This window comes from Saimiri boliviensis, chromosome 7 (genome assembly GCF_048565385.1).
Source record: "Saimiri boliviensis isolate mSaiBol1 chromosome 7, mSaiBol1.pri, whole genome shotgun sequence".
Classification (NCBI taxonomy): domain Eukaryota; kingdom Metazoa; phylum Chordata; class Mammalia; order Primates; family Cebidae; genus Saimiri; species Saimiri boliviensis.
Genome location: NC_133455.1, coordinates 40613750 through 40620846, shown reverse-complemented (window position 1 = coordinate 40620846; position 7097 = coordinate 40613750). Strand labels below are relative to the sequence as shown.

At 43.7% G+C, this 7097-nt stretch overlaps 1 pseudogene; it reads right to left on the bottom strand.

The window, feature by feature from the left end:
• Positions 1-3454: 3454 nt before the first annotated feature.
• Positions 3455-5320, bottom strand: LOC101053527 (ribose-phosphate pyrophosphokinase 1 pseudogene; annotated as a pseudogene).
• Positions 5321-7097: the final 1777 nt, after the last annotated feature.

Here is a 7097-nt window from a genome sequence, read left to right as displayed (position 1 = left end):
TTCTAGGTGGAATGTTCTTTTCCCACATCCACCCTTTAGGAATGTCCTCAAATATCTCCTTCTTAATGAGGCCTTCCCTGACTGTCTTCTCCAACACTGTAGCCCTGTCTCTGTCCAACATTCTCCCCCTTGCTCCACCCCACCAAGGACTACAAGCTCCATGAGGTAGGAATATTTTTTTGTTTTTGAGACAAGGTCTTGCTCTGTTACCCAGGCTGGAGTGCAGTGGAGCAATCATAGCTCACTGCAGGCACACACTCCTGGGCTCAAGTGATCCTCCCACTCAGCTTCCCAAGTGGCTGAAGCTGCAGGTATGTGCCATCACTCTGGCTAAATTTTTTTATTTTTTATTTTTAGCAGGAAGAAGGTCTCACTTTGTTGTCCAGGATGGTCTCAAAATCTTGAGCTCAAGTAGTCCTCTTATGTTGACCTTCCAAAGTGCTGAGATTACAGGTGTGAGCCACCACACTCAGCCAACAAGGTTTTTTTTCCCAAAAATAAAAACCAAACTGTTTTATTCTGTTGAATTCCTATAGCCTAGAAAAATGCCTGATGCATAGCATTGTACTCAGTATGTATTTGTTGAAATAAATGAATTCATATTTATTCTTAGAAATATTAGAATATATTATTATATGTACAATTTGACAACTTTTTAAATATACTCAAAAGAGAGTCGTAAGTATCTTTCCATTTTGGCACTTAAAGATATCCCTTCTTTTAATGGCTACATATTTTTTTCTTATGAAACAAGTACTATAAACTGGCCATTCTTCTTCATTTTATTTTATTTTGTTTTATTTTATTTTTTAGAGACATGTTCTCATACTGGTTGCCCAGGCTGGAGTGCAGTGGTGCAATCGCAGCTCACTACAGCTCCAGCCTCAACCTCCCAGGCTCAAGTGATCCTCTCACCTCAGCCTCCTGAGTATCTGGGACGACAGGTACATGCCACCACCCTCAGCTACTTTTTAAAAATATTTTTTGTAAGGACGGGGTTTTCCCATGTTGCCCAGGCTGGTCTCAAACTTCTGGCCTCAAGCAATCCACCCACCTCAGCTTCCCAAAGAGCTGAAATTCCAGGCCTGAGCCACCACGCCTGGACAACTATTTTTATGTTGATGTACATGTGATTTTGCTCCAATTTTAATTAATTGATTTCTTTATTGGGGAGATGGGGCAATGCTATAATTTTTTAATACAAAAAATAATGCTGTAATGAATATCACTGCTCATATATTCTCTTTGGGCCCTTTCAATATAACAATAAAGTCTGGGCCACCAGACGCTCTTTCTTGGCAAAGCTTTCATATACAGTAAGTTCTCAATGTCACTGCAAATAGATTACTGAAAACTGCTACTTTATGTAAAACCACGTACAATGAAATCAATTTTACCATGAGCTAACTGATATAAACAAATGTTAAGTTCCTATTGCATATTTCTGATCACAACAACATCACCAAGTTTCTATAAACAGATCCAAAACACTTCTAATACTAAAAATTCGAAGTAGATACAGTAATTTGTCTACATGTGTTTATCCATTTTCCAACTCTCTGATTCCAGATCAGGGTCCTGGGTGGCTAGAGCCTGTCCAGGCAGCTCAGGGTATCAGGCGGGAACCAATCCAGGACAGGATGCCATTCAGTTGCAGGGTGTAGTCACATACACACTCACACTCACTCAGCCTGGGGTCATTCAGATATGCCAGCTAATCTAACGTACACATCTCTTGGATGTGGAAGGAAACCAGAGTCTCCAGAGAAAACCCACCCGGGCTTGGGGAGAACAGACAAACTCCAAACAGACAGTGGCCAAGCCAGGAATTTATTTTTTTCCTCATCACATTATAACAAAACAATGTTGAACAAAATGATATCATTTGAGGGCCTGCTGTGTACAATTTGCAATATGCTTCATTTTTTTGTGGCTAGGAATATGTGATAACTACTTTATGAAATACCATATCATTTATCTTTGTTATTAGTTCATAAATGAACTAGCAATTCTTTTTTTTTTTTTTTTTTTGAGACAGAGTTTCACTCATTGCCCAGGCTGGAGTGCAATGGTGCAATCTCGGCTCACGCAACTTTCCACCTCCTGGGTTCAAGTAATTCTCCTGCCTCAGCTTCCTGAATAGCTGGGATTACAGGCACCCACCACCACACCCAGCTAATTTTTTGCATTTTTAGTAGAGACAGGGTTTCACCATGTTGGCCAGGCAGGTCGCAAACTGTTGACCTCAGGTGATCTGCCCGCCTTGGCCTCCCAAAGTGTGGGGATTACAGGCGTGAGACACCACGTCTGGCCAATAATTCTTATTCTTTAAATTCATCAACTAGTGTATCCAACAGAGTCCCTAGCAAGAAACAAATGGCACACTCAAAAAAGGTAGCAGGAAAGAGTTTAGTAAAATCATTCACAAAAGTGTGAGCAGGGTTAAGGGAAACCGCCAATAGTAAAGCACCCCAGGGTTTGCAAAAGTGGGAAGCTGTTACTGGTTCTGGCTGAAGGAGGAAGAGAGGGAGCAGTTCTCGGAATATAGTGAGATCTGCAGCTGCAGAGAGAGCCACTCACTAGAAGCTGTGTTCTCAAATAGAATTATGTAGTCATTGCTAAGCTATGGCCCTGCAGGGAGACAGCTGGGGGAATAAAGACCTGAGGTCTCTCTTCTCTTACCGTTCAGGTTCCTACCAGAGCCTTTCACTGGCTGGACCCAACCAGAAGCCAGGCAGCCAGGAAGTAATCTGCTCCCTGAGACCAGAACAGAGTAGAGAGCAATGGAGAGTGAATCTGAAGGGACAAATAAAAAATATCTAGTACCAATAGTTTTCTATTAGCTTTGCTTCTTCCCTCCACATTTGGTTAGCTTACTGGGCATCACCAGGGAGTTCTAATATCAAAATGTCCATAGTAGATGGCACTGCCTACACAACTAGAATTTTCTTTCTTTTTTTTTGTTCACACAGATACAGACACTTTATTAGTTTCCTCTACAAGAGACAGTAATACCAATCTTTTTTAACAGGAATCTCAGTTCATTTGAGAGGCCAAATAGATCCAAAGAAGGAAGATGAAAATTAAATACTTAATCAAAAGGCATTACGATACCACCTAACACCTACTGCCTCAGTGGCAGCAGGCTAAGGAAGATCAAGCTATAGCACGTCATCTAATGTGAATGTTAGCAATTACATAGCAGGAAGCACTTTTGCTTTCCAGAAGTCTGGTACAATGTTCATTTGGGCCCAAGAGGATATTTGGCCAGGAAAGGATCAAGATAGATAAAGGTAAAGCCAAATCAAAAGGAATAGGTACAAAGGAGAATCCAAGCTACACAGTCAAGCAGATGGCGATGGATCAGGCTTCTTCCCCTCAAGAAACATTTGCTATCTACCCCCTCGACCAGTCTCCACCCCCCATCCCCCCTACCCCCACCATCCGTGTCTGCTCCAGTCCAGCTGCCTGCTCCTGCCTTACGGAGTGCTCAGCCACTGGGACCATGTTTGGGGTTGCCCAAGGCTCTTGCTATAATTTAGCATAGACCTTGGGGAGAACTGGTCACACGTGGGTTGTCTTTGTTGCTAGTTCTCAACAAAGAAAACCCTGAAGCATTCACATGCAAAGTAGTCTGAGCTTTCCCAATCACAAACACCCTCACACAACATCCTCAAAAGTCTGACATCTTGCAGCAGCTGAGCAATAGTTAAAGCTGCAAGGCTCACAAAAACATCAAGGAAGCCGGAATGAGATAACGCAGGTAGGAATTCCCAGCAGCTAATCTCAATCATCTTTCCCCATTTTGGATAAGCTATAATATACCTGATGCGGGATGTAGAAAGCTACACTGGAGCAAGCCGGGTCTTTTGCTGAATTTGTCATCAAATACCAAGGGAAAACAAGGGGTGGCATGGATTTTTTTTTTTTTTTTCCCTCAAAAAGCCTCAGAAGTTATTACAAAGGGACATGGCTGAATAGGTAAGAAACGGATTCCCCATTGTGAGTTCTCCTGATGGCTTCTGCAAGAATCATAGAGATGTCGATCACTTGTATTTTGGAGCAATGTTTCATCTTGTCCTCCTGAGGTATGGTGTTGGTGACTACTACTGCTTCAAAGCATGCGTTGTTGATGCGAGAAATAGCCGGACCGGAGAAGATTCCATGAGTCAAGATGGCATAAACTCTGGTGGCTCCAGCCGAGAGAAGTTTGTCAGCTGCATGGCAGATTGTGCCACAAGTGTCAGCCATGTCATCCACAAGGATGGCCACCCGATCCTTCACATCTCCCACAAGCACCATGCGGTCCACTTCATTGGCCTTCTTCCGTTCTTTGTGAATCAAGGCAAAGTCCACATTCAGCCTGTCTGCAATGGAGGTCACTCTCTTTGCTCCGCCAGCATCAGGTGAGACAATTATGCAGTTCCTCCACTCAGAGATATTCTCCCTTATCCACTTGAGGACAGCGGGCTCCGCATACAGATTGTCCACTGGGATATCAAAAAAGCCCTGAATTTGAGAAGCGTGTAGGTCCATGGTGATAATATGATCCGCGCCTGCTACAGATAGCATATTTGCAACAAGCTTGGCTGAGATCGGCGCCCGGCTCTTATCTTTCTTATCCTGCCGGGCGTAAGGGAAGCATGGGATGACTGCAGTCACCCGGCTGGCTGAAGCAATCTTGCAGGCATTAATCATGATCAAAAGCTCCATTAAATTGTCGTTGATTTCGCCACAACCACTCTGAACGATGTAGACATCCTCTCCACGTACACTCTCGCCAATTTCCACACAGGTCTCCTGGTTGCTGAATTTCTTCGTCACCACCTTGCCGAGCTCCAGGCCCAGGCGGTCAGCAATTTTCTGAGATAAGTCCTGGTGGGAGCTGCCGCTGAAGATCCTGATGTTCGGCATCCTGACCACCTACCCTAAGCGCTCCGGTAAGCGATCGCGGCTGCTGCGGACACCGGAACCGAAGTCGCCAGAGACTCAACACGAAGCGCTTGGCCTTCCTACTCCGCCATCTTGCATTTCCGCCCCGCGCGCGGCTAGAAATGACCCGGAGTCGCGGAGGCGGAGTCAGCGGCGAAGGCCACACCCCACCGGCGGCGATAGGCCGAGCGGGCCCCAAAGGGAATTTCCAGTGGCAGATTGCTAGGGCACCAGCATTCAATGCTCGCCTGGGCTTCTAGGCAAGAAAGTTGTAAGTACTCTAACTGGGAAGCTCTAATGATGCAAACATGGTAACATCCTTTAGGGTGCAGCCACCACAGCTAGAACTAACCTTTTTTTTTTTGAGACAGGGTCTTGCTCTGTCACTCAGGTTGGAGTGCAGTGGTGCAATATGGCTCACTGCAGCCTCGGCTTCCTGGGTTCACATGATCCTCAGCCTCCTGTGTTCCCTCCTGGGAACACACATGTACACCACCAGACCTGGCTCCTTTTTTAAATTTTTTAAATTTTTTTATTTTTTAATAGAGACGAAGTCTCACCTTGTTGTCCAGACTGGTCTCAAACTCCTGAACTGAAGCCATCTTCCCATCTCATCCTGCCAGACTGCTAGGATTAAAGGTATGAGTCACCATGCCCATCTTAGTATTAATCTTTAAAGCATGATTTTTAGAACCAGATAATTTTTGGGATTGGATCCTTCCGTCCAATCTAGCCATGTGAACTTGGGCTATCCAACATGGTAGCCACATGTGGTTATTTAAATTTATATAAACTGAAAGTAAATAAAAATTCAGTTCTGCATTCACTCTTCTTATAAGTCAGGAGCTCAATAACTTACGTGGCTAAGTGGTTACCATATTGGGCAATACAGATGTAGAACTGTTCCAGTATTGTAGCGAGCTTTATTGGACTGTGCAGGGCTTAATGCTTAAACTCTCTGAACTCATCATATAATGGTACTTATTCGTGGGCTTATCTGAGGATTAAATAACTTGGTATACATAAAGTTCTTAGTAAACTGCAGGTCACAGAGTAGGTACTCCGTAAATGGTAGCTATAGAACTGACAAGAGTAACAACAAAAGCAGCAACGTAATTGTGACATACTATATCCCTGGGGATACTTTCAGCAATATTCTTACACAAGGCTTTCTGCCAAAGCTGTGGAGGCTTCCAGGCTTTAGTAATAATCACACAGCTGTTGCTGATGAGAACTGTGTGTCACTGAGCTCAGAGGCTCCTCATTACGAAAGCTCCTTGGCATTGCAGAGAACTGACTAGCAGCAGGCCTCCATCTTGCAAGTGTAGTCCTGCATGTCTCTTGAAAATGCTGCTCCAGGCCGGGCACAGTGGCTTATGCCCGTAATCTCAGCACTTTGGGAGGCCGAGGCGGGTGGATCACCTGAGGTCAGGAGTTCAAAACCAGCCTGGCTCAAATGACGAAACCCCGTCTCTGCTAAAAATACAAAAATTAGCCAGACATGGTGGCACACGCCTGTGCTCTCAGCTGCTTGGGAGGCTGAGGCAGGAGAATCACATGAACCCGGGAGATGGAGGTTGCAGTGAGCTTACATCGCACCACTGTACTCAAGCCTTGGCAATAGAGCGAGACTCCATCCCAAAAAAAGAAAAAAAAGAAAGAAAACACTGCTTTGTCCCGAGATATTTTTCCATAATCTTTTGAAAATGATATGATTCCTATTTTTTTCTGGTGCCTTGGAATGGCATGCTTTGTCAATATATTCTTTTTACAGAATCTGATTTTGTTTCCCTTTTCTTTGTGTCTGCAAACAGAATATGGTTTTAATCTTTCACAGGACTTGTAATTATCATCCCAAGCTTCTATGTAACCATCCTATTGCATCTCTGTATCATGTCAAGTAACCAGTTTGATTCGTGTTTTAATGGAAATTGTTTCGTTATCATGTAGTCAAATTTACAGAATATATTAGTGATTTGGGGACACAGGTTTTAGAATCTCTAGAATGAATACTCTATTTCTTAAGTGGAATGAGAAAACTATTGGTCACCAACCAAATATAACTCATTTCTTCCACTTTTCTCTATTTTCATTATGCCATCTTTATATTCCAAATCACCATTATTCTTGTCTTCTTATAATCAATTTTCCACCCTACTTAAGAC